The sequence below is a fragment of the Peromyscus californicus genome, unplaced genomic scaffold (genome assembly GCF_007827085.1).
Source record: "Peromyscus californicus insignis strain IS unplaced genomic scaffold, ASM782708v3 Scaffold_21__1_contigs__length_65335640, whole genome shotgun sequence".
Taxonomy (NCBI): domain Eukaryota; kingdom Metazoa; phylum Chordata; class Mammalia; order Rodentia; family Cricetidae; genus Peromyscus; species Peromyscus californicus.
This window is the reverse complement of record NW_026294514.1, coordinates 45,950,939-45,977,908: the sequence shown is the minus strand read 5'-3', so window position 1 is coordinate 45,977,908 and position 26,970 is coordinate 45,950,939. Positions and strand designations below refer to the sequence as shown.

The following is a 26,970-nucleotide window of genomic DNA, read 5'->3' as shown; positions in this document are numbered from 1 at the left end:
TTCTTTTTAGAAACTCATCACAGATTTTCCCAGGTCAGAATCTCTGAGTGCGAGTCTGGTAGTGTGCATTTCTTGCAAGACCCTCAGGTGACCACATGGGAAAGTCAGCACTCCAGCACTGGCAGGCTTTGTCACATTCAAGCTCTGTCTTTGAAGGCTCAGGGGACCAGGCAGAAGGGAATGAGGGAAAGGGTAGGTCATTTCTGAGAAAAGAACGGTTTACTAAAGGGACAGACCTTGAATAATCTGTGGGCATTTTGAGAGGACACGTCTTGATGAGGAATGTTGCTGGTATTATTTCTCAGTGGAGAACAGAAAGTCAAGGAACCCAGGGAAACAGCGCGAGGCTGTGCAGCAGCCGGCCTCTGTCTGGGAGGGGCCATTTGGAAGTGTTCTCCATGGATTTGGCATTTCCTTTGAAGACTAGAGAAGCTTTCTTCTCTCCTCTACTTCACCTCTCTCCCCTCTGTTCCCCTTATTTCCACATACAGATCTGTAATGCAAAGGAAGCCATATATAGGCATTTTGAAGTTTGGAAAGCCAAAACAACAAACATCTTGAACTCCACCCAGACATGATCAATAGTGAAAGTATTCACTTAAGTGAACAAGCTCCAGAATCAGTGAGGTTTGTGTCCTGTGAAAACAGCCTGGGTAGCAGGCACAGAAAAATGATAAATGCCAGTTTTTCTTCTGTTCCCCACATCACTCCATCTATTTTAGGAGTGGTCTGTGCAAGGGGTTAGGTCTAAAAAGTGACCAGGAGAACAGTCATAAGTGAAAGGCACCGGCCGAGAGAAGGAAGAAGGAAGGAGCAAGGAATACAGAAGTAGGAGTTGCTGAACTAAGTGGGCACACAGCCAGGATTCCTCACGTCTATTCGAAAACTTTAAACAGGAAAACGAGAGGGAGACAGAGTGAGGAATGATAGTAATCAAGAGTAGAGAATTAAACTGCATTTACCAATTACCTAGTTTTAATGTCCACATTATATACATTTTCCCCGTGGAAAGCCACTTCATTAAAATATAAAATTTGGTTGGTACTTAATTTGTATAGATCCTACACCGAGGACTTGTTTGCTTACAGTTAGGTAATACTGTGGCATGTGGCATTTCACAATCTGTGGCAGTTCCTGGTACAGATATACATTTTTCTTTTTCTTTTTTCTTTCTTATTTTTTGTTGTTGTTTTTTTTAGAGACAGGGTTTCTCTGTGTAGCTTTGGAGCCTGTCCTGGAACTTGCTTTGTAGACCAGGCTGGCCTCAAACTCACAGAGACCCTCCTGGCTCTTTCTCCTGAGTGCTGGGATTAAAGGAGCACACCACCACCGCCTGGCCCCAGCCAGATACACATTTTAATGGAAGAGAATGGATCTACTAAATCCTATGTTAGTATCTTCAACTGCAGGATGGCTAGCATTTTATGAAGGCCGTGGATCACCTAGAAAGGAAATTATTTTCCTCATTTCCTATATTTACAAGATTGTACAAGGAAATTTGTTCAGAATTTTTGGAAGTGGAAAAAAGTATTTGTTCAATGTGTTGCATTGCAAAGTGGTAGTTATTATAGGGGAAAAGCAATAAAACTAGGTGTGCTATTTTCCCTCCAGTTTCTCTCTCTCTCTCTCTGGCCAAATGTAACTGTGCTTTGTATACTTGATGACCATTTTTTTAATTGCAAAGTTGCATTTCTTAACACAATGCCTGACATAGGGTGGACAATTTATACTTCTTGAGTGTATAGCTGGGATTAGAATAGATAATTATAGGACCAAAAAGACTCTTATTACCTTTGGATAAGTGGATTCAATTCTCATATGTAGGTGCGCAGGCTACTAACTCACCAGCCACATCATCCTGTATTTGGATCTTTTTATAAAGCCAGGAAGCCTAAGGTTTTTGGAAAAGGTACGCTTGGTAAAGCAGTGTCAAGTTATATGGCTTTAATACATGCACACACTTTTATTTATTTTACTCACACTGACATGATATATACAACATTCAAGGTTGTTGGTTTCTTGGGCTCTGAAACCGACTTAAGTGAATAACCATTTAGAATAAAAAGTATTCATCTTTCTTTTGGCTCTCGCCTAACTCACAGGTTTTAAGGGTGGGAGTGGAAATGGAGTTGCTAGACTTGTTGCACGCAACCAATGTGGTTGAGCTCACGTACAAGATACAATGCCTTAAAAAGCGTGCTACAGCAATACGGGAGTGACGCTCAGTGATGAGTAACACCTATCACAGAGCTCCAGATCACCTAGTAAGATTTGCTCCGTCCACATTACTCATTTTGCGCCAAATTGGCGGAGAGCGCTTCAGAAAACAGCCCTTTTTGGAAGAGCAAACCAGTGCTGAGTTCTCGCTTTCCAGACTTTCCTAGAGGTAAGTACTTTCGAGGGGACCGCTCCCAGGTCCCGCGGTACACCTTGCACAGCATCCACGTTCCCAGAGAGTCTCAGATCGTTAGCGTCGCAGGCACTGGGGAGCCCAGGCGTGATTTGCAAAGACAGCGCTGAGCGCGCTGCAGAAACGCAAAGGCGCTTTAAAGGAATCCACGTTACAGCACACGCAAGCAAAACGCGGGAAGGTAGAGGGGACCGTCCGGTGCGCAGCCTGCTCCGGGGTAGGGAGGAGACGCCGCACCCGCCCGCACCCCGCGGGCGCTCCACATCTAGTCACGCCTCCTTTCCGGCCGGCCCGACCGCGGGGCTGACCCTTCCGGCGGCCCCAGCTTATCACCCGGCCAGGCCACTTCCCGGCTTCGGCCCTGCGGGGCCTCCCCGAGTTTCCTGCCAGGCCCCCTCCGCCTCCGCGCCCATCCCGCCGCGCAGTCCGCTAGCTGGGCTCGGAGATCCGGGCTCCTCATGGAAGAGAGAGACCCAAGAGAACCAGCCCCGCGGGGAAGCGGCCCAGGGCGGCGGCCGCGGCCCACGCCTCCTCTCGCCCGCAACCCCAGTCCCCGCCCACCCGCTAAGCCCCGCCCCTCCCGGGCCCGGGCCAATGGGCCGCGCCCGCCTCCTGGGAGGCAGTCGAGGAGGGGGTTGGGGCCGGCGGCAGCGCCCGCCCCTCGCTCTCGCTCATTGGCTGAGGTCTCAGGGTGCCCGGAGACCGGAGTGTAGCGCGATTGGCTGTAGCGACTCGCGACGGCGGCTCCTATTGGCTGGGGCAGCCCCCGTGACGCCGGGTGGCGACTGGCTCCCGGGTCTGAGGGGCTCCTGCTTGTCAGGTTCTAGGTAGGTGCGTTCCACGCCGCCGTCGGTAGGCACTGTTGCCCGGGGCAACGCCCCGGGAGGTGGGAAGGAGGCCGGAAGGCGAGCTCTGCACGGGGGCAACCGTCCCTGCCCGCAGCGGGGCGCCGGGCTTTGGCCCAGCGGGCGCGGGCTGCTCGGAGGTTCTTCCTCCGCCCTCAGCCAGCTCCGTCCCCGCCCCGGGGTTGCGGGGGTCACTCGCCCCATCCTGCCCGCGACGGAACATTCCGGGTTGGGCTTGGGTCCGGCTGCTCACCCGGCCCGCGAGGCCCGCCCCTCCCACCCGCCCGGACCCGGAGGAGGCTGAGGGGGCGGTGCCGGCCGTGGCGGGCGCCTGGCCCCGCCCCGTCGCGGGTCGCGGGTCTGCGGGGCGTGGGGCGGGGTGGGGGGCTGCGGCGCTCCGAGCCCGCACCCTTTCCCTCCTGGCGCTCATCGCCCCTGTCTCACGGTGCCCACACCCCTTCTGGGCTCCTCACCCCTGGCCGCCCTCTCTTGGGGGCACCCAGCCAGCCCCTGTTGTTCCTTTTCATCAGGACCCACTCACTCACCGTGGGTCGCCTCTCCAGCTTCACGTCCCACTGCCCCTCTTGCTCAGGGTTGTCCTTCAGGGAGTCTCAACTAGATACAGACTTCAGGTGTGAAGCCGGCAATCAGGGACGATTTTTTTTTTTTGCCCTAAGGGCTATTTAGGGGTCTGAGGTGTCTGGAGGCACCCTTGTTCCCTCCTTGGACTACCTCTTAGGATAAGCTCTCAGAGACATGAGGTTAGTTTTGGCAAGAGCCAGGGCGCTTTTGAACAACAGAGTTTCCATCAGGTGGTCCATTTGTACTCTGTACATTTGTGATTTTGTTGGGGATACCATTGCAATCTAAATTTGTTAAGGTTAGGGCAGCCTTTCGTTTTCATTCACCTTATGATGTGAGAACAATGGAACTTGTAATATTTTTACTTCTGAAGAAACTGTATGCATTCAGTGGTCTCACTGTCACTCTTAACACATGCTACTCTAACTTGTACAGGAGTTTCCAGGCATTTGAAGGAAAACTTCTCACCTGAAGTCACTGTATATAAAAGTTTGATGGGAAAAACTCTGAAGACAAGGCCAACACTATTTTAGTGGTTAATGTCTGAAAACTTTGTGATCCACATGTGAAATGAGAACAGGATTAAAAGGAAAACAGTATTGCAAAAATACATTGTTCGGTGCAGGGACTATTTGTGGACCTAGCTCCGTAGGGTTTGTGGTGGTGTGCGAAAGAGCCACAGGATGTAAAAGGTTGAGTGTCTCTTTTACAGCCAAGAAAAGATTTTCTGATAGCCCTCGAGTGAAGGGTTTTCAAAGGTCCTGGGGATGTTTTAAGAGAGTGCATAGGCATTCTTGGAAACACTTTCGGTTTTCTTCCATAAAAGACCTTTGTCGAAGATCTGTTTCTTTTCTGCATTGACAGTGTTAATATACACTAGCTAAGATTATGTAGTGTCCTGTTAAAGCAGCTTCTGCTCTGCTTCAGAGGTAGATGTCATTTATGTGGGAGAAATAGTCCAGGCTTTTGTAGACGAAATACTTGAATTTCATTCCTAGTTGCCATGTAGCTCTAACTTGTCTGTGAACTCTTCAGATTCGTAGTTTTTTTTTCCTCTGCTGTCAAAAATTTCAAGTTACACAGAAAAAAAGTGAGTTGTACTTGTTATTTACATATGGCAGCAGCAGTACCTTTTACACAGCGGTTCCATAGTAAATATTAACAACAGAGGAGCTGAAATGATCAGATTTGAAAAGCTGACGTAACTGTATAGAACACCAGAATAGTGCGAGGTGCTTGTTTGTGTATAAGTGGCAATAGTAAAACTACATAGTAACAGGAGAAAGACCATAGTAATTCAGTTACACAAAGCACTTCAGTGTGGTTTGGTGAGGGAGTGGGAAGATAGTATCTTTGTATCTAAGGATTCTGGTAGTCTCAGGATAATCTGCAAGCTTGTCATGTAAACCAGAGTTTTGTTTTAAGCTTGGATTTGTGTTAATAGGTGGTAGTTTTGCACCGTGATGTATGTCTTTTGGGGTGAAAACAAAAGGATGATCAGTTATTTAGTGTTTTGATCATGTAACTGAATACATTGAATCAATCTTACGCATGTTGTTTTGGAAGAATATTTTGTGATGGAAAAAGTTTGCAAATGTGACTTAAGAAAATAACTAATTATACCTAATTCATGGAGACTAACTTTGTTTCCTAGGTTTACTAGTATTTCAACAGGACTTAAAACTATCTTCATAGTGTTAATAAAGGAATATCTTACTACAGAACTTGAGTTTCTAATAAAGGATTAAAGTGGAAATGGCATTAGTTCACACACATAGAGTAATTGTATGTTTTCAGTCTTGGGAAAATTTTTCCTAAATATTTGCGTTCTTTTAATTTAAAGGAAGATTTTATGTCTATTTTTGTATACACTAACTTCTAAAATATTTAAGAGGGATTTAATCAGAATTTACAGATGGATAAGACTTTCATTGTCTTGGCATACTTACTGTGGTCTGTGTTTCATTGAGACATCAAAGGAACTAAGGTCGCAGTTTGGGGACTTGAGTAGTAAGTACATCAGCTAACTTGGAGATGGTGAGCTGCACACCAGTTCTCCCCCAGAGCTCCACTTTCCCTGACTCTCCCCTCCTTTTCACTCTTTTTCCCATTTTCATTTAGTTATTCAAGGTGAGTTCTTCAAAATCAGTGAGGGAATATAGAGAAGAGATCATGAGTTACTCTGTCATAGCTAGTGTTTCAGAAAATAACTAAGAGTTGCCGTTTATCACACAGCACTAGCAGTTAGCACAGTTTGGTGGATACGTTCCAGTGTGTCTACATCTGCCCCGACCTTTGTAGAGTGCCTGAGCTTGAGGCTTGGCTGCACTAACTCAGCTGCTTCCAGATGTGAGGAAGAACAGAATAGAGGACACATTAGAGCTGGAACAAAGAAATCAGAATAAAACAGCTACTTTTTCCTCATTCTGTCAGAACAAGTACAGTCCTAGTTTACCAGGCATGTTGTTAGCTGATGTATGGCTGCCTCATTATGGGGTCTTCAAGAGTTTCTGAAAATCAAAGTTATATAAGTAAACTGAAGTTCACTTAGTACCTTTCTAAGAAAATAAATTTTAAGAAAAATATCTCCATTTTAGGGGTATTGCATATTCAGCTTTAAAGAATATAATGGCATGCATAACTTGTAATTATTTCTTAAATCTTCATCTGTAGTTATAAAACTATGACTAATATTCAGTCTACATTATTACCATTCATTATAAGCTTGATATTATCTCGTTCCTTAGTAAGTATTAATTAAAAGTCTGGAATTTTTAATGACAGAGTTCCTTGCCAGGTTGGGAAAGTGTAGTGAAGAGAAGAACGGTTTATTTTGAAGCCATATAACTTGGGTTTGAGCTCCAGTTTCTCTTTTGTGGGATCTTGGACAAATTACTTAATATCATCAAATCATAGTTTCCTCTTCTATTAAATGAGTAAGATAAAATTACCTCATACAGTAGTTATGCAGAAGCACTGAGACAATGTAAGTAAAAATGCCTGAAGTTAGGGAGTGCTGGACTTTTGTATTCAGCTCTTTGCATCAATTTTTATCTGTTCCGGTGTTACTAGGGTGATTCTGGCTTAGTCCGAATTCTTTTGCTGTGAAGAGACACCATGACCAAGACAACTCTCAGAAAAGAAAGGATTTAATTGGGGCCTTACTTTACAGCTTCAGAAGGTGATGGGAGGGCCGAGGAGAGAGAGAGAGAGAGAGAGAGAGAGAGAGAGAGAGGGGGAGGGGGGAAGGGAGAGAGGGAGAGAGGGAGAGAGGGAGAGGGAGGGAGGAGAGCACAGAGTGCGTGGGCAAGCACCTTCTGGCACCAACAAAGCTGGTCCTCAGGGAGAGGGGCTTCAGATCAGTTCCAGCTGATCTGAAGTGTGTAGAGGTAACTTCTTCCACCTCTGGGGTGTGACCAAGAGCGACATCAATAGGCTCTGTGCTCTGGGAGTCTCTCTGATAGCCCTGGCCAGCGATGCAAAAGATGGCTTCTCATTTCTGGTGTTGGGCATTTCGGTTTTTGTTAGGTGCTCTTTGGCTGTTGAGGGGCATGAGGAAAGTTCATTAAAACTATATGTATACATCTGTACACTGAATTATGTGCGTTATAGGCTTTTTGATAGTTAATAGTTTGACTCCTTGTGGCTTTTTCAGCCATCCATATTGTTTTACCTCCTTCCCTCCACTTGTATTTACCTTCCTCTCTCTTCCCTAAAGGACCTCCCCCCGTCTTTTCCCACTGCCCCCCCCCCCCCCCCCCCCCCCCCCCGGTCAGATCAGTAGTTCAATTCTTAAAGTATTTTTATTTCACCTTGATGCCATTTGTTGTTGGTTTAATGTGCTGTAAATTCCTTTCATTTGAACCAAAAGTATTCACTTAAAATTGGTAGAGAGAAGGTAAATTTTATTTTCTTAAATTTCTTATCAGCACTCCCACTTTGGATCACATTCACTCACTGTTTAAAGTTTAAACTGTTTACTTATAGGGTTCCAGTTTGTTTATTTTTTTCTAGACAGGGTTTCTCTGTAGTTTTGGTGCCTGTCCTGGATCTGGCTCTGTAGAACAGACTGGCCTCAAACTCACAGAGATCCGCCTGGTTCTGCCTCCTGAGTGCTGGAATTAAAGGTGTGTGCCACCACCGCCCGGTGGGATTCTAGTTCTTAAAAGGAAACAGTTAAAATGCACAGCTTATGGATGTTGGGTGCGCTGGAGTAAGCCCTCCACTAGGCCTTAGTTGAGGTATTCAGAAGTTACTGACCCAGCCTGCAGCACACATTTTGACTGAAGTCAGTGATTCTCAATGTTTCCTCCCATCCGAGTACAGGATGATCACATGTGTGACAAGGTGAAGTTTCTAGGTGCCAGCTGTGATTCTGTCTTCCTTTCCCACTCAAGCATATCAGAATGAAGGTATTGACAGTAATGTCACTAGAGGCACAAGCTTGGATTTACTCTGATTTATTGAAGAGAGTCATCAGAAATGTCTATGACTTATTAGTAACAAATACCTGAGACATACCGCGCCGTTTTATTGTTGAGATCAAGGGAATTCCTCTGTCCCAAATGAAAGTCTGTCCCCAGTTTTCAGGTCATTCTTGTAATATAATAGAAAATACTATTGTGCTGATTTTGTGTAATTGATAATGAAGAATGTAACATCTAAAAGTTGAAGCAAATGTTAGTTAACAAGCAGTTAAAAGCACTTGAATGAAAGCCCTAGTCTCTGTTACAAATGACACCAATTATTAGAGAAACATAGACATTAGTTTATGGTGAAAATTGTCTCCACGGTGTAACTGTTTTAGGAATCTTTATAGTCTAGGCACATAGTACCTTAAATGCTCCTTACATTGGCCCAGTCAAAGGGTGTCTTTAAAATTACATTGCCCCAGCTGGGCGGTGGTGGCGCACACCTTTAATCCCAGCACTCGGGAGGCAGAGCCAGGCGGATCTCTGTGAGTTCGAGGCCAGCCTGGGCTACCAAGTGAGTTCCAGGAAAAGGTGCAAAGCTACACAGAGAAACCCTGTCTCGAAAAACCAAAAAAAAAAAAAAAAAAAAAAAAAAAAAAAAAAAAAAAAAAAATTACATTGCCCAAGTGGGGGTTCACTTACTTATTTTAAAATTTAGTTTTAAGTTTTTGAGATGGGTGTCTCACCATGTAGACCAGGCTGGCCTCAAACTCAGAGATTGGCCTGCCTCAGTCTCCCCAGTCCTGGGATTAAAGGTGTGTTTTATGCCCTTTGAGATTGCTTTTAATTAGTCATTTTATGTAGAAGGACAGTTAGAAACAAACATTTACGAAAGTTTTAAGTCCAGTAGACTTTTGGAATTTGCTAAAGTCATTTCTTGAAATATTTGCAAACCAAGGATCTGCTTCTGTAAAAGGAAACAAATTTAATTAAAAATTTAAGCATCTCCTTCAAACTTTTGATGATTCAATAGAGTTGTAGTCATTAATGTTGTTAAGTATTTTTTCCTTCTAAAATGAGAGCTAGGGAACTCTGTATTATATAATTAATACATAGGTAAAGGTTCTTATATGCTAGTGTCTGGGAGGCTGCAGGACAAGAGAGCGTTTCTGGCTTACAAAACCTCCTGCTTGTCATAAAGTTAAAGGTTGGTGCTTGATTTCTCTGGCACTGGGAGCTTGTGGACTGCTGATGTCTTATGGATGTGTTCTTTCCATGAAGCTGAATGTGTCTGGTCTGTGTCCTTGCTGCTCTCTCTGTGCAGCGTGGGAGGATTCTCCACACTCAGCTGATGGGACTTCTGTTAGCATCACACTGTCTACAGAGCACAGTGCGCTTGTTAGAAATGGGCCACAGCCTTCCAGCGGTCTCAGTGCCTCTTGCCTCATGAAAATGTTTATCGGTGTCTTTTCTCTTGAATTGTTTTTCCTTCAGAAGCTGGTGTTTTCTGTGTTCAGGTTAACCATCATTTTAAGTTTCACTAGAATTTTGTAAATTTTGTTTTTCTAGAAGCAAAGGAAACATTTTATTTTAAAAATGTGTGTGAGTACATACTTGTATGTGTGCTACATACCTGTACACTTATGCTTGCATGTGCACATGGAGGCCATAGGTCAGTGTTTTATATTTTATTGCTCTCCACCTTTTGGGTTCCCCTCCCCTCCCCTCCCCTCCCCTCCCCTGGTCCATGCCCTTGTGCTGCAGCAGGAGTGTGGAGGTCAGAGGACAGTTTTTTGAAGCTGAGTTTTCTTCTACCTTATTTTGAGGCAGGGTCTGTCTTCTCATTTCTAGCATTGTGTTTTGTGGTCTAGCCTAGCTGGCGCTTGAGTGTCCAGATGATTCTGACGGTCTTGTCTGAGCCTCCCATCTTCCCACAGGAGTGTTGGGATTACTGATGTGTACATACCACCTTATCTGGCTTTTCACGTAGGTTTCTGGGATTGAACTCAGGTCACCAGGCTTGTGTGATACTTTTACCCTCTGAGTTGTTGTCCCTCCCCCTTGTTTTTGTTTGTTTTAAGATTGTGTGTGTGTGTGTGTGTGTGTGTGTGTGTGTATGTGTGTGTGTGTGTGTGTGTGTGTGCACATGAGTGCAGATGCCCTTGGAGGACAGAGGTATCAGATCCCTTGGAGCTGGAGGTAGTTGTGAACTGCCAAATGTGGGTGCTGGGAATTGAACTTGGGTCCTCTGGAAAAGCAGTATTTTTTCTTAGCCATCTCTCAAGTTCCTTAACTTGGTTTTTGAGACAGGATTTCTCATTGAACCTGAAGCTGCCTGAACTGGGTGGGCAGCAAGCCTCAGGGATGCTCCTGTCTCCATTTTCCAGTGCTGGAATTTACAGGTGTTCATTTTACATGTAAAATTTACCTTTATGTGGGTGCTGGGGATATAACTCTGGTCCTCATGCTCTTGTGGCAAGCACTTTACCAGCTGGGTCTTCTTTTTAGTGACGCTTCACTCAAAGTGTACTCCTTCCTTGGAACAGCCTCCTGGATATTCAGGCTTAATTGCTAGTTGTGGTTTGAATGAGAGTGACCCCCTAGACTCCTATGTTTGAATGGCTGGTCACCAGTTGAAACTGTCTGGGAAGGATTAGGAGGTGTGGCCCTGTTGGAGGAGGTGTGTCACTGGGGGTGAGGTTTTAAAAGCCCATGCCATTCCCTGTGTTTCCTTCTCTGCCTCCTACTTGTGGATCAGATGTGAGCTCTCCAGCACCATGCTGGTCTGCTGCCATGCTCCTAGCTGTGATGGTTCTGGATCACCCGCTGAAACTGGAAGTAAGCCCCCAGTTAAACGCTTTCTTCTGTGAGTTGCCTTGTTCACGGTATCTTTTCACAGCACTAGAACAGTGACTAAAACACCAGCATACCAACATCCTGACATTTTTCTAAGTACCTCACACTCTCGTTCTTATTAGACTCAGTCTGGTATACAAGGGCAGTGGTTTACCAGCTAGTTTACATACTAAGTATTGCTGATTTCTTATCCTGCAATACAGAAATACCAAGTTTCCTTCACTCTGTGTCACTCGGTTCCACATGTAAGGGGCTGTGACTTGTTGCTTCATTTTTGACATAAAGTTTTGCCTTTGCCAAGGTAATTTGTGAACTCTGATGACAGAAGTCATATTATAAAGCTGTACTTCCCATCTCTGAAAGTGGCAGCACATCCCTTTTTTGCTTCAATCTCAGTCTTTGAAGCTTTCCTTAGTTCATTTTTTTAATGTCTCCCATGCAATCATTCAACATGTTCTTTTTGCTTCACAGAAATTCCGAAATCTGACTAATTCTTAACACCTCCACTTCCTTCATCTTAGTTCAACATAATTTTTCTTTAGCACAACTCCTAGTGCGGCTCTCTGCTGGTATGTTGCTCTTGAAGAGTAGCCTTTCATCCGTTTGAAGAACTAGGGACCATCCACCCAGCCCTCAGTGGCTTCCCAGGTCGCTCTGTGTGAAGCACATGCTCTTCAGATGAACTGTAGTTTGTGGTCTCTTTCCTCAGGATCTTCATTCTCTCCACCATTCGCTACACACAGCCTCCTTGCTGTGCCTTAAACAGATACTCTGTATCTCTTCCCCCTTGGCCTGCAATCTCCTCCTTCAGATCTCAGTGTAATTCCAGGCTTTATCTTCCCCGGGTCTTTGTTATGTGGTCATTAGTCTACCTCCCCCAGGCTCCTTACTAAGCTTTTTTCTCTGTGCTGATTATCACAGCTGGCCCTTCACATTTTTTTTTTTTTAATATTTTTGATTTTTCCTTTTAAAGTATAATCTCCATGGAGGCAGGATTTCTTTCTTTCTTTCTTTTTTTTTTGGCATGACTAATAGTTGTCGTCAAATATTTGTTGAGTGAAATAGTAATTAAAGAGTTACTTGTTTTTTGTGTCATTGTAGGAAGTAAGAATGCTACTTTGCTGTCTATCCTCGCTTGCCATCCAGTGCTAGTGTTCTATAGTTGTGTGTCTGTCTCTGCGTGTGTCCTTGTGGTGCCTGCATGTGAGTGTGCCTATGTGTACACTTGTGAGGCACATGTGGAAGCCACAGAGGACATGGGGTGTCTTCCCGTATGACTCTCTGCCCCATTGCCTTGAGACAGGGTCTGTCACTGAACTGAAGGCTGGCTGTCTAGCTTAGGCTGGTCAGGCAGTAAGCTTTGCAGATCTGCCCATCTCCACCCACAGTGCTGGAGCTACAGGCATGGGCAGCCTGCCCAGCTTTTTTGCACAGGTACTAGGGATTCCACCTCAGGCCCTCATACTTTGCAGACAAGCGTTCTTACCCACTGAGCTGTCTCCCCAGCACAAGCCTGCTACAGTTTTATGTTTATATACTAACCAGGCTCTGTGTCAGAAACCTAACTAGATAGTTAATTACAGCAAAAGTAGTAGCCAGAGGACTATCAGAGCAGGATTTCCTCTTGTCCTGTCCTTTTTGATTGGTCATGTGAAGAGGCCAGAGAGTTACATATATAGTCAGTGAATTTGCATTCCAGGAGAGAAGGCTGAAATGAAGATATTCTAAATTGCTCTTTCTCTTTAGGGAGCTACCGTCTCTGTTTTCAACTTTGTCCCTCTGTAAATATCGTTGGGCGTTTTGCTCAGAGGCCCTTTCTATAGGAATATGAGTAATGCATGGAGAATTGTTTCTTAGCAGTAATTCCAAATTCCAGAAACTTCTTCTGTTCACACTTGAGTGCAGATGTAGGACAACTTATTTTCGGAATTTTATGCACTTCCCTTTCCATCCCTTGCCTTTTTCTTTGGGTTGGTTCATTGCTAAGTAGGAACTGAAGCTCTTTCAGTTCAGCACCTTCAGCTGAAAGAGAACTTTCCTTCCTGAAGAAGTGTTGGGTGAGGGGTGCTGGGGATACAGCTCAGTGGCAGAGTGTTTGAACAGTAAGCTTGAGGCTGTGGGTCCCTCAGCCAGGAGGGTTTGGGGAGATGTCCGGGTGGGGTCCCATACATTCCTGAACTACTACTTGAGGCCGTCTGCCTCTGAAGGAACTTGAGAAGATCCATGATCAGTGTCCCCCAAAGCATGTAGAAGGGAGATGAGAGAAAGGGAGCTTAGCCGAATACAGTGGGATGCTGCTCCCCAAGAAAGAGGGAGGGGATACAAGCGTCAGAGTCACAGGAGCAAATAAACACAGGTCTGTTGTTTACATGCAACTCAGGCTAATTTTTTAAATGCTAGATTATTATCATATAGGCATATTTTCATCTGTTTTATAAAACCAATAATCATACCATGAAAGAAGTTTTCTTTAAAAATATGACTAAGTATTTATATTTATATCTGTTGTATATTTTTAGATATCTGATCAGAATTCAATTTTAAAATAAAGGAAAGTTTCCTGGAGAAGAGCAGAAAACTTGGGGAAAGTACCAGGGCCAGTGAGACAGTGCTGATGTCCAGACTCCGTTGTTTACAGGGCACACTTCCAGGACCCTGACATTCTCCCAACACTCTTCACCCCAAGTGCTTCTCTGCTTCCACCCAGTCCCCATTTGTGAAGAAAAACACAGTTGAGAAATGGAATTCCATTTGGTCTGAGTGTGTTAGAGATGAGAACCTGGGACATTACAGAGTCAGTGGGGGAAGATTAAGGTGTGCTACAAGGACTTACACATTTTCAGTTGTGGTGTGGGAATCTTCGCTAGGTTCTGGTAAGGATGGTAATGCATATGAAGTAATACAAAGAACATACCATTTACTCACAAATTTATAGTATAATAAAGTTCTGTTTGAACATGTCATCAGTGAAGTTGTTACCCATTTTTAAATGAATCCATTCAATATTATGAAAATGCCTTTTCACAGACAACATTATAGAAAAGACCTAGAGATGAAGAGAAAACACATTGGCGCTTTGACTAGCTGTCTTGAGGAAACATTTGGCTGCTCGCTATTGAGCATGGGATCCAGTTGAATAGTTTTCTCTGTTTCATGTAGTGTGTTGAGCATGACCATTTCCATACCACAGCAAAAGACAAAAATGTGAGATTCTAAATAACTCAGTTACAGCATGACAAGAGAGCGAAAGTTTAAATCTTAGGAATTGAGTGGACTGCTCTGATTTGGGGGTGTATTTGGAAAGGAGCATGATTTACACAGTGCTATTATACATTGGTGCACACTTACTGTATTTTATTCCATAGAAATCTTAAAAATGGGAATACTGAAGGTTAGGAACACTTGCTGTTCTTCCAGAGAACTTGAGTTCAGTTCCCAGTACCAATGTCAGGTGACTCATAACTGCATGTAACTCCATCTTCCAGGTATCTGATGCCCTTTTCTAGGCTCCATGGGGACTAGTACATATGTGTCATACACATAGATCCACACACATAAATAAAAACAAATGTACACAGTGCATGGTGGCACTCATTTTTAATTTCAGCACTCGGGAGGCAGAGGCAGGCAGAACTCAGAGGCAGACAGATCTCTGTGAGTTTGAGGCCAGCCTAGTCTACATAGTGTGTTCCAGGTCAACCATGGCTACCTAGTGAGACCCTGCCTAAAAAGAAAAAAAAATCTAAGAGAAAAAAAGGAAAGAAACCTAAAAACTGGGAGCCAGTGAGATGGCTCAGCTGGTCAAGGTGCTTGCCAGCAAGCCTGAGGCCCTGAGTTCAATCCCAGGAATCTCTGTGCTGGAAGAAGATCCCCCGCCTCTACAAGCTGTCTTCTGACCTCCCAATTACTGTATTACTATAGTATAACTGGTATGCTTTTCTGAAAGAGTATAAAAGAAGTGATGATTAAATTCTTATTTGAATATCATTTTAAGTTATACATTCACCATCTACAAGAACTCATTCAAAGCCTTACTTTATACCACTATGTGCTAATCAGAACTGTACTTTACCTTATGATGTAACTCACTCAGTTACACTGTTTGGTGGCTACTGTGTCTCAGGTGTGTTGTGGAGGACAGTAACAATATCAGGAGAGAAGTTCCTTCCCTCAATTACAGTTTAGTGGAAGAAGGGGATTTAATGACACTTTAAATTATACGGAGATTAGATTCACAGTCATGTCAGCATTGAGAACCATGCCAAATCTAGAAGAAATAAAATGTTTGGAGGCAGTGAAGGTACCTTTGGGAACGTGTAGATCATTGGAAGAATCAAAGACTTGGAGAATATGACTGGGAAAGCTGGTCACTTTCCTGACTGAAGGAAAGCAAGTATTTCTTTTGATATGTGTGAAAAGGGGAAGGACAGAACACAGAACAGGCAAAAACAAAATAAAACAAACAAAAACCAGGTGGGGCCAGAGAGATGGCTTATTGGGTAAAGTGTTGGCTGGGCAAGTCGGAACCAGAGTTCAATCCCAGAACCCACATGGAGGTGGAAGGAGAGAACCAACTCCACAGAGTTGTCCTCTGGCTTCCCCACTTGACACACACACACTCACACTCACACGAGGGGGTGGGGTGGAAATGGGGAGAAGAGAGGATAGAGGAGTGTAGATAGGGAATCCAGGCCTTAGAAACAGAAGATGAGAAAGTCATAAGGTTGCAGACTGCATACATACGGCCCTTGGTGTTTGTGTAGATGTTTTCGTGGATTCAGTCATTGCTCAAAAATATTCTGCGGTGGTGGCGCACGCCTTTAATCCCAGCACTCGGGAGGCAGAGGCAGGCGGATCTCTGTGAGTTCGAGGCCAGCCTGGACTACCAAGTGAGTTCCAGGAAAGGCGCAAAGCTACACAGAGAAACCCTGTCTCGAAAAACCAAAAAAAAAAAAAAAAAAAAAAAATTTTGTTGTATTGTACATGTACAGATTTCTTCTTTTCTTGTCCTTATTCCTCCAAAATACTGTATAGTATATAACAACTGATACATATCATTTACACTGTAACATATTGGTACCCTGGAGACAGTTTAAAGCATATAGGATGATGTGGGCAGTTTTTATGCAATACTGTGCCACCTCTGTTATTTTTTATTTTATTTAAAATTATTTTCATGTGTATGTGTGTTGGGGTGCATGTGGAGGGCAGAGGACAACTTTGGGGAGTTTGGGTTTTGCATTTTTTGGTTTTGAGGCAAGGTCTCTCTTGTTTCTGCCGGGCTGTGCTGGGTTCTCCAGGTTAGCTGACTCAAGCTTCTTTGTAGTCTGCGGTCTGCCTCCCATTTTATCTCGCCCTTGATGTGGGGCCTGGCAATCTGAACTCAGGCTGGCGTGTCAGCATGGGCCTTTACGGGTGGAGCCAAGCCCCCTGCTCTGTGCTGTTTGTAGGGCTCCCAGGACTAATCCCTGTGAGTTCAAAGGGGCCACTGTATATGAACATCAGTGATGAAGAAAAGAACCCACGACCAAGAGGTCTCTTAAAAGAACCTCCATTTTCGAGAATTGAGAGAAAAGCAGCCAATCAAGGAATATACTTAGGCAAACTGAAGCATTTGAGACAAAAAATAATGTCTTTGTTGGGAAGATCTTCCTTAACCCTTTGTCATCTTTTGCGTACCTAATTACTTCTTCAGATTGTGACATTTTCCCTCCAATTTTTTTGTAGTTATAATTATATCATTTTGGCCCTTCTCTTTTATCCCCCAACCCTTCCTGAGTCTCCCCTAACTCCCTCTCAAATCCATGGCCTGTTTTTCTTTGATTATATTTGATGTGTGTGCGTGCACGAGTGTGCATAAATATATAAACACAATCTGCTGGGCCTGTTTACTGTTGCATGTATGTACATGATTTCCGGGCTGACCACTTGGTATTGGATAGTAAATTCGGGAACACTTACTAAGGATGACTGTTTACCTTTCAACAGGTGTTATCCGCATGCAGTTCTTTGTCTAGGGGTGGGGCCGCCTGAGATTTCCCCCACCACATATAACATTTTTAGAATAAATGTAGTACCTCACCGTTTCCGCTGTGCTTCCAGCTTGAGGTTAGGTTTATGCTTTGAAAATGGAGAAAGACGAGAGTAGCCTCATCAAAACTGGGAGCTGGGTGGGTTGGGCGGGAAAGAAAGGAGCAAGCATCGATCTATGGAGGCAACTGGAGAAGGAGAGAAGGAGAGAGAGCAAATTCGGGCTGTATGGTGGTATTCCTTGGCGAGGGGAAAAACTGGCAGTTTCTAGAAAGAGCTTTACTCCACTTCACACACACACACACACACACACACACACACACACACACACACACACACACGTTTATCTCTTTCCTCCATAGTGAGTCGTTCTGACTCCTTACATTTCTTCTTACAGCTCAGTTCTTTTGGCTAGACCTATGACCACTGTGTGAGACTTCAGTGCACGCTTTCCCAAGTGACTTCCTCATCCCTAGTGTGTAATTCCTCACCATGGATCTGCTCCTTTAGCTAAGACATGGCCAGCAATGCTAGTAGTAAGGTAGGACTACTTTACTGTTCTTAGTAAACTGCTAAAACCCTGGGTTTTTGGTGTATCCCCTAACCGGTAGTAGTTTGTATTAACATGTTAGTGCTCTTTATATTAGATTATTATACTTCAGAAGGCTACTATCACTTCGCGTGTAATTTATTTTTGCTTGTCATTTATCTTAATACATTTTGCATATGGCACTTGTGATCTGATTAGTTTTTTTCAGCTAATACTTTTGATTGGCAGAATCCCAGTCCGCATATTGCCTCTTTACCCTGTGTGCCCACCAGTCCTATATTTTCAAATGCCTGACAACCAAACTCAACATGCTTTTCTTCTTGAAAACCTCATTCTTTGTTCTGGGTTCTGTATTTCTGTGTTTCCAGAAAGACTCTGAAGTGATATGAAATGAAATTCATAATTAATTAAAAGGTGTATAAAATTCATTGTTAACAAAGCCTTAACTCGTATGTATTAAAAATACGCTGGTCCTGGTGGTGTACACCTTTAATCTAAGCACTCAGGAGGCAGAGGCAGGTGGATCTCTGTGAGTTTGAAGCCAGCTTGGTCAATAGCAATTTTCAGGCCAGCCAGGGCTACATAGTGAGAACCTGTGTTTTATTCTAGCATGTCCAACTATTATTTGTAGCTTTCCTGTTAAGTCCATTTTTGTATACTAGCTAATCCTATGGTAGTTTTTTTCTGTGTTCTGCTTTGTGATACCAGCATTTAACAGGTACTTAAATTCAAACAAACAAAAAACTGTTCATCCTTGAATGTATTTTCTTCCCTTTTACACCCAAGAAACATTCAAAGTCATGTAAATCTTGATGGAAGAGAAGAGAAGAGAAGGAAAAAGGAAAGCACCTCGGATTCCCTGTTGTAGTTAGAAGGTTTTCTCTAGTCCTGCCCGGCCCGTGACCCCACAGCCACTTACAAAATAATTACTCAGAGGCTTAATATTTATAAACTGTATGGTCTATGGCAGGCCTCTTGCTAGCTAGCTCTTATATCTTAAATTAACCCATTCCTATTAATCTATGTTTTGCCACGTGTTGCATGGCTTACCAGTTTGCTAGCATGTTGTTCCTTGAGGGGTAGGCTGGCATCTCTCTCTGCCTCTGCCTTTCTTCTTCTTGTCTCTCTCTTGGATTTTCTGCCTGGCTATAACCTGACTCACCATAGGCCAGAGCAGCTTCTTAATTACCAGTCATAGCAACACATATTCGCGGCGTACAGAAGGACAATCCCCTAGCACCCTGTCTTTCGTGTCATTGGCAAGCTCTTCAGATGACTCCTTACCTTAGAACAGCCAGCTTTCTCTTTGTCTGAGCTAGCCCAGCCTCACCCCGTGTTATCATTTAAGAGTGAGCCCCCAACTTCTCCATGAGCCTCTAAAGCTCTGTGTGACATGTAATTATGGGTACAGTTTCATATGACTTCAGGGACTTGATGGAAGGGAAAGTAACTGGTCTTTACTTTTATATTGTAAGTGGCTTTACTTTGCTCTTTCTTAAAAGTGAGATCTTCCTTGTCACCGGTAGGAAGTCTTTCTAGTATACCCCTCAGTGTTCTGGTGGGTAATTTTAAGACTATTTTAGTTTGAAGGTTTTCCATTATCATGTTAACACACACACACACACACACACACACACACACACACACACACACACACTCTCTCTCTCACACACACATACACACACACACTCACACACACACAATATTAAGCTTCTTTTAATGTATCTAGCATGTGTAGACTCATAGAAGATTCATTTATTATAAACTTGATTGTATGATTTCATCAGAGCATTTACAATTTTTTTTATTTTGTGTGTATGGGTGTTTTGCCTGCGCACGTCTGCACCACATATGTGCACTGCGTGCAGAGGCTGGAAGGGGCCATTGGATCCTCTGGGACTGGAGTTACAGATAGTTGTGGGATGTCACGTGAGTGCAAGAGAATTGAACCTGGGTCCTCTCCTCAGAGCACTTTTTAATTCATTTTTTTTAGGACTGATATTCGAGGTGAAAACTGAAATTTAGTAGTTATTAAAATAAATAGACTTTGTGTTATTCATTTCTTCTGAATTTATTAATAGCTTTATCTTTGTTTCTTTTCTGAAGGATTCATTTTTTAAAAAAATTTATTTTATGTGTGTGCATGTTTTGCCTGCATGCATGTAGGCATGTGCACCACATACATGCCTGCTACCCACAGAGGTCAGGAGAGGGTGTCAGATCATCTGGAATTGGAGTTCCAGATGGCTGTGAGTCACTGCAGTCCTCTGGAAGAGCAGCTGGTGCTCTTAACTGCCAAGTCAACTCTCTAGCCCCTTGCTGAAGGGGAGTTTTAGGTGTTTTGTCATAGTGAAGAGTTAATGTTTATTGTTTGTCCTTTGTGTAAGAGACATTTGGTTAGATGTTTTAAATCTTACCTTTTGTCCTATTGGCCTATATGTTTTTCTATTTTCATGTGGTTATCTTCTTCAAATTTAATTTAAGGAGAAAAGAAAAAAGAAATTGCAAGAAACTGCAAGCGTGCGTACGTGTGTGTGTGTGTGTGTGTGTGTGTGTGTGTGTATTTGAGCACAGGTGCCCATGGCCGTCAGGGATTGGACTTCTGCCCCTGGAGTAGCAGTTGGTTGTGAGCTGCCCAGCATGGGTGTTGGGGACCAAACTCAAGTCCTTTGCAAGAGCAGCCATCTCTCTGGCTTTTTTTAATCTTTGAGTTGTAAGGCTGAGAGATCAGGGCAGAAACTGGGGATTTAAGAGCTGCCTTGTACCTTTGGAGCTTAGCCAGGCCTCTCTGTAAGGGGATCCTGAAGGGCTCTGTGACTTGCCCAGGGTCTTGCAGCTGGTCCTCAGGGTTTTGAGGACTGGTCTGGTCTTACTCCTTATGCCCCAGTCACCCTGGGTTCCTCTCATTCTGTCTTCTGTTTCAGTCTTTCATTTTGACAGTTGGTCTTGCTGCAGAAAAACTGAAGATATAGGATAGTGAATGTGGGTATATTTCTTGTCATCTAGATTCACTCTAACATTTGCCCATGTTTTCGTTCTTTACATATTTATGTAGTTTGAAACCATATTAAGACATCACAACTAAAGCTAGGCATGGTGGTGCATGCCTTTGATCCTAACATTCGGGAGGAAGAGGCAGGGGGATCTCTAACTTTGAAGGTAGCCTGGGCTGGTCTATAGAGTGAGTACCAGGACAGTGAGGGATACACAGAGAAAGCCTTTCTCAAAAAACAAAAACAAACAAAAATTACCATAACTAATTGTTAGCATGCAGATTCTGCAAATAAGGCAAATAAGGATAATTTCCTATATACTCATACTATTGAGGTCAAATACAAAAAATTAGCATTCATTAAGAAGTATGTTTGATGTTTGTTTTAATCCATTTGTGATGCTGTAGTATAACACCTATACTAGTTAACATATAAACAACAGGAATTGGTTAATCACATCTCTGGAGGTTTGGAAATGCTATATCAAGGTATGCTGGCAGGTTTGGTGGTTGATGAAGGCCTGTTCCTCATATATGACAATGAGTGTCTTCACATTGAAGAGGGAATGGAAAGGTGGGGAGGCTGTTCCCTGAAGCCTCTTTTTAGTGAGCATTAGGCATATCCTTATGAGGAGAGCACTCATTTCTTCCTATATCATTGTGGAGGTTAAATACCAATGCAGATTTTTGTTTGTTTGTTTGAGAGCCAAGGAGATTTATTTATAATTATATTTTTTGAGATTATAATATATCATTTTTCCCTTCCCTTTCCTTCGTCTAAATCTTTCCATATATCATTCCTTGCTCTCTTTCAAGTTGATTGCCTCTCTTTTAATTGACTTGTTATATTCATATATATGTACGCATATATTGTTAAATACATAAATACAACCCACTTAGACTGTATAATACTAATATGTACATTTTCAGGGCCGATCATTTGGTTTTGGATAACCAATTAGTGTGCTCTTTCCTGGGGAAGACTGTTTCGTAGCTGAAGTTTTCCTGTGTCCCGCCTGGTCTGAAGCTACTTAGACCCAAGTAAACACACAGAGGCTTATATTAATTAAAAACTGTATGGCCATTAGCTCAGACTTTATACTGACTAGCTCTTACACTTAAACTCAGCCCATTCTGTTAATCTATATGTCACCATGTGTGCTGTGGCTTTACCTGTGTGCCATTACATGCTGCTCCCTATCCGTCAGGCTAGTATCTCCTGATTCAGCCTTCCTCTTCCCAGACGACTTGTCTGCTTATCCTGCCTATACTTCCTGCCTGGCTACTGGCCAATCAGCATTTTATTAAACCAGTGTACAAAAGCATTATTCCACAGCATTTTCCCTTTTTTGTTTAATTAAAAAGGAAAGTTTTAACTTTAACATAGTAAAATTATATATAACAAAACAGTTATCAAGCAAGAGTTGTAGTTACAACATCTAGTCTACTTATATTTGGCAAATTCAAAGAAAATATTTTATTTATCCTATATTTGTGAGTCTAAGGTTTCATTTCTAAATGATCTCTTATCATAACTAAGGAAAATTATAACTATCTAGTCTTTAACTACATCAAAGACCTCAGAAAGATACAATATTATCTAAGTAAACAGGAGGAGCATTGTAAGCAACTTCAGAAATCTAGAATGACAGAGACAGCTGTCTGGACAGTCATCCAAAGTTCCTCTGTAAAGTTGGGGCATCCATCTTTAGCCCACAGGCCTAGAGTCTCCCAGGCATTTTTCTCTGTGTCCTGTAGAATGTCTGGCAGTTTCTTCTGCGAAGCAGGAACCTGAAGGACCATCTCACCTTGCAAAGTTCAGTGGTCACCTTCCTATCGGTCCTGCATGTCCAGTTGATACATTTTGTCAAACAGTCCAGGCAAGAACAGTTTCTTGTCCAAATGGCTATTTTTGTCAAGAAGAAGATAAACTCCATATGGAGTGTCTCTGACATCTATCCTCCTCTCTGAAGTAAATGGTGCTGCCAGGAGCAGATGTGTCTCATTGTCCAGGAAAGTCTAAGTTTTTTAAAACATTTTAAATGCCATATTTTGTAGGTCTTTGAAGTATTTGAAGATTACCTATGTATCTGAAATATATCTATGTATACCTTGAAAACTTAACTAATATGACTGTAAGTTTGATTATCATGGATGACTAATAATCTGTATTTCTTAATTATCCATTACAATCTAAATGAGTTACAATCTAAATAAACATAGTATCTTAAACAAGAGTAGAAATGTACATTCAGTATGACAAAATTAACTTTAAATTTGTATCAATAAACTAAAATCTATACCAATGTAAAACATTTTAAACAAGTTGCTCTTTAAAAGTAGGTTCAACAATTCACCCTTTTATCCTATCATATCTATATCCTATATTTCTGTATCATATCCCCCTTTCTTCTTTTAGAAAGTTATTGACTATGACCAATAACAATTTGTAACCAACAACCTAAACAAAGACAAACATCCATAATCCATTTTTTTGGGAATGTGGTCATAGTTTTTTAGGCTACTTTCTGTTGATAAAGGGCGCTGTATTCTTATGGGGATCCTGAGAAAATTTGAGATAATGGTCATTTCCTGGGTAGACCATCTATAACTTTTGTTGATAGGTACCATCTGTTAAGGTTTATCCTGATCAAATCTGATCCATCTTAACCTGGAACAAATCTTTTGCTTTCTGTGGAAACAAAAACAGAGCCTCCTTTCCAAAACAACATATTCTTAGATCCAAATTTTTAAGTCAAGATACTTTTAAAATATACACATTGATTTAACTGAGTAGCCTTTACAATCAAGTATCTTTCTGCAGTTAAAAATCCCAAAGACAACACAATCCAGAATCTCTGTGTAATTTCCATCTTTATGTGGCTTATTTTTTTATATTACCTTCATTATCTCTTTAAAGACTTTATTTTTTAAAACTTTTTTATATAACTGTCTATATTTATTCATTTTTCTCTTCCAAGCCTACATACATTTTTCCACACATTGTAAACCATTTAAAGTCTTATTCAATCTGAATCTGTCTGTGAATCTATTGCTCTAAACTGCAGTGGTTAGTACTAAAGCAGCAGCCTTAGCTGCTGACTCCACTCACCCCAGCTTTCCAGCAGGATGGAACTACATTTACAGCCAGCTCTGGGAACCAGTCTCACAGCCAGCTCTGGGAAGCAGTGGGTCTATGCTTTTATCAAAGCAGAGTGTAGCCCAGAAACCTTTTTTTGTTTTGTTTTGTTTTTTGTCTTTGTTAGCAAAGGCTAAATCTACCATGCAGCATAATGTGCGGCTTGGAGATACCTCTATATATACTACTGCAGGAATCTGCCATGCTGTTTGGCTCAAGCCCATGTGTCGTAAACCCGCCATACTGTAGCTGAAGTCCGCACACCACATTGTCTCTGTATCACAGCTTTCCTGAGAGACACAACTAGGAAGCTGCTCTTGGCTCCATTTTAGAACCCTTTTTAAAAGCTTTCTCAGGTTTTAGGTGGAAACTCTTGCCCCATGTTGGGCGCCATTTCTGTGTCCCACCTGGTCCGCAGCTGCTCAGTAAACACACAGAGGCTTATATTAATTAAAACTGCTTGGCTGTTAGCTCAGGCTTACAACTGACTAGCTCTAACACTTAAATGCAACTAATTTCTATTAATCTATATGTCACCACATGTTTCGTGGTTTTTTTTTTTTTTTTTTTTTTTTTTTTTTTTTTTTTGTTTTGTTTTTTTTTTTTGAGACAGGGTTTCCCTGTGTAGCTTTGCGCCTTTTCCTGGATCTCGCTCTGTAGACCAGGCTGGCCTCGAACTCACAAAGATCCACCTGCCTCTGCCTCCCGAGTGCTGGGATTAAAGGCGTGCGCCACCACCGCCCGGCATGTTTCGTGGTTTTACCTGTGTGCCATTACATACTGCTCCCTGGATGGCAGGCAGGCGTCTCCTCACTCAGCCTTCCTTTTCCTTTGTCTGCTTATCCTACCTATACTTCCTGCCTGGCTACTGGCCAATCAGCGTTTTATTAAACCAGTGTACAAAAGCATTATTCCACAGCACTGTTTCTTCTGCTCTCTGCATCTTTGGTTGCCTGTAGTTCCTTGTGTAGTAAGGTTGAGGCCTTGTGGACTTTTCCCCATCCAGCCTGTCAATGTCTATTGTCTTTGTTCGCCTCTTGTTTAGGTAGTCATGTTGGTGGGACCGTATGGGTGGAGCTCCTGACATTATTAGGAGACACTGTCTCACAGCAAGCTCCCTGATCCTCTGGCTCTTACAGACTTTCTGCCCCATTTCCATAGTGTTCTCTAAGCTTTAGTTGGGGGAATGTTTATAGATGTATCCACTGGTACTGGACTCTACAACTCTGCATTTTAATTTGTTGTGGTTTTCTGTAGTGGTCTCCATCGGTTGCAAAGATGAGTTTCCTTGTTGAGGGGCGAAGACTATACTTACCTGTGGGTATAGGATAAATATTTAGAATGTAGTTAGGAATTGTGCTGTTTCAGTAAAGCGGCAGTTGTAGGCCAAGATCTATGACTTCACTAGCCCCGGGTAGTTGGCTGGGTTTCCAGTGCCAGGCACAGTTTCCCTCTTCTTGAGCAGATTGTAGGTCCAATTACAGAGCTGTTGGTTATGGCCAAGGCATGTGTGGCACTACTCTACCCCTAGAGTTAGTATGCCATACTGGTTGTTGTTTGGTTCATAGACACCATACCTGGGTAGAACAGTTGGCAGCTTTCCTCCTTAGAAGCTTACCTGGCACCTTCTGGTACCATGAAAACTAGACCTTAGGTAGAAGACTTTCAGGTCAATTCTAGCTCGGGAGTCAAAGCACATGATGTCTTCTGCAATAGGGATTTACCTTCTACTTCTGGGGGACAACCAAGGACAGTAGCAGTATTCTGTAGGTTTAAGGAGTCTCTTAGACAGTCCTGACCAACAGCTCAAAAGAGGACTTCTCGTACCTGTTAGTGAGGTTTTTGTTAGATGGGCTTTGGCTCTTGGAGGGAGCATTGTCAGCCCAGATGCCAACATTTCCTTTAAGCTATATATGCATATTTATACACACACTTAACGTATATTGCAGGTTTTATTTAGGTGGATCATTAGTCTCCTTATGACATCTAGACATCTTATTTTTCTGTCCTCTCCTATTTTTGTATTTATCTATTTATCCTCCCCCCATTTTTCCTGTTTTCACCAACAGATCACTTTATACATTGCTGTTTCGTTCTCTGTTGCTTCTCCACCCCAGCCCAGCAATGGTCCCTGTTTACCTTGCTGGTTTCTTCAGTTATTCCAGGATATTTACTCACATCTGAAGATCTGGAGCTAGAAGCCTCAGATGAGAGAGAACGTGTGACATTTGTCTTTCTGGGCCTGGGTTACCTCACTCAGTGTCATCTTTTCCTGTATAAAAGTTCATAATTTCATTTTTTTTCATCTGAATGGTATCTTATACTATATATGGTCATTTTATTATGCATATGTCAAGCCAAGCAAGTTTAATTACATTTGCACACAAAATGATTAAAACCTCACACTTTCTCCCAAGTAGTTTAAAAATGTATTATTTTTTGGTAATTCCTTCCATGCATTTCACGTGTTGGTCATTTTCATGTTATTATGTTCTTTTTCTCACTCCTCCCGATGTCCTTTTTCCTGACAAGTACCCTTCCCATTTTCATGTCTGCTTCTGTGACCTGCTGAGTTTAGTTAGTATTGCTTGCATGGGTTAGGATTTATTTCCTGGAGTTTTGGCAACTGCGCAATGACTGTACTATTGAAGATAATGATGCTCTTTCCCAGGAACCATGAATTGCCTCCCAGGTCCGTTGGCTTTCTATGCTGGTTTGTTGGCTGGCCTCACCTTGTGCGGGTCTTATGTAGGTAATCACTGTTGCTGTGAGTTCCTCAGTGCCACGGCTGTGGCATGACCAGAAGACAGTGTTTTACTGTACTCCCCCAACTGTCCAGCCTCTACATTCCGGATCAGTGCAGGAAATTTTGAGGGACGTGTATATCCAAACCACAGCAGTGTTTTGTGTGGCGTTCTGTGTTCAGGCCTCATCAGCTATCCCTGAGAACTTTTCTTTGCAGTAGTGATTTTTTGTTTTTTGTTTTCTTCCTTCCTTCCTTCCTTCCTTCCTTCCTTCCTTCCTTCCTTCCTTCCTTCCTTCTTTCTTTCTTTCTTTCTTTCTTTTTTTTTTGGTTTTTCAAGACAGGGTTTCTCTGTGTAGCTTTGGAACCTGTCCTGGATCTTGCTCTGCAGACCAGGCTGGCCTCGAACTC

General features: G+C 42.8%; 1 protein-coding gene across 4 annotated transcripts in view; it reads left to right on the top strand.

The window, feature by feature from the left end:
- The first annotated feature begins 3,161 nt into the window (after positions 1-3,161).
- Fer (FER tyrosine kinase) overlaps positions 3,162-26,970 on the top strand; it is a 346,826-nt gene continuing 323,017 nt past the window's right edge. For 3 of the 4 annotated variants that reach the window (XM_052750228.1, XM_052750231.1, XM_052750232.1), the window contains exon 1: positions 3,162-3,237. The gene's annotated coding sequence lies outside the window, so the exon portion shown is untranslated. Of the gene's footprint in view, positions 3,238-17,549; positions 17,677-26,970 lie in introns of those variants that run through there. The other variant, XM_052750229.1, reaches the window with a different exon arrangement.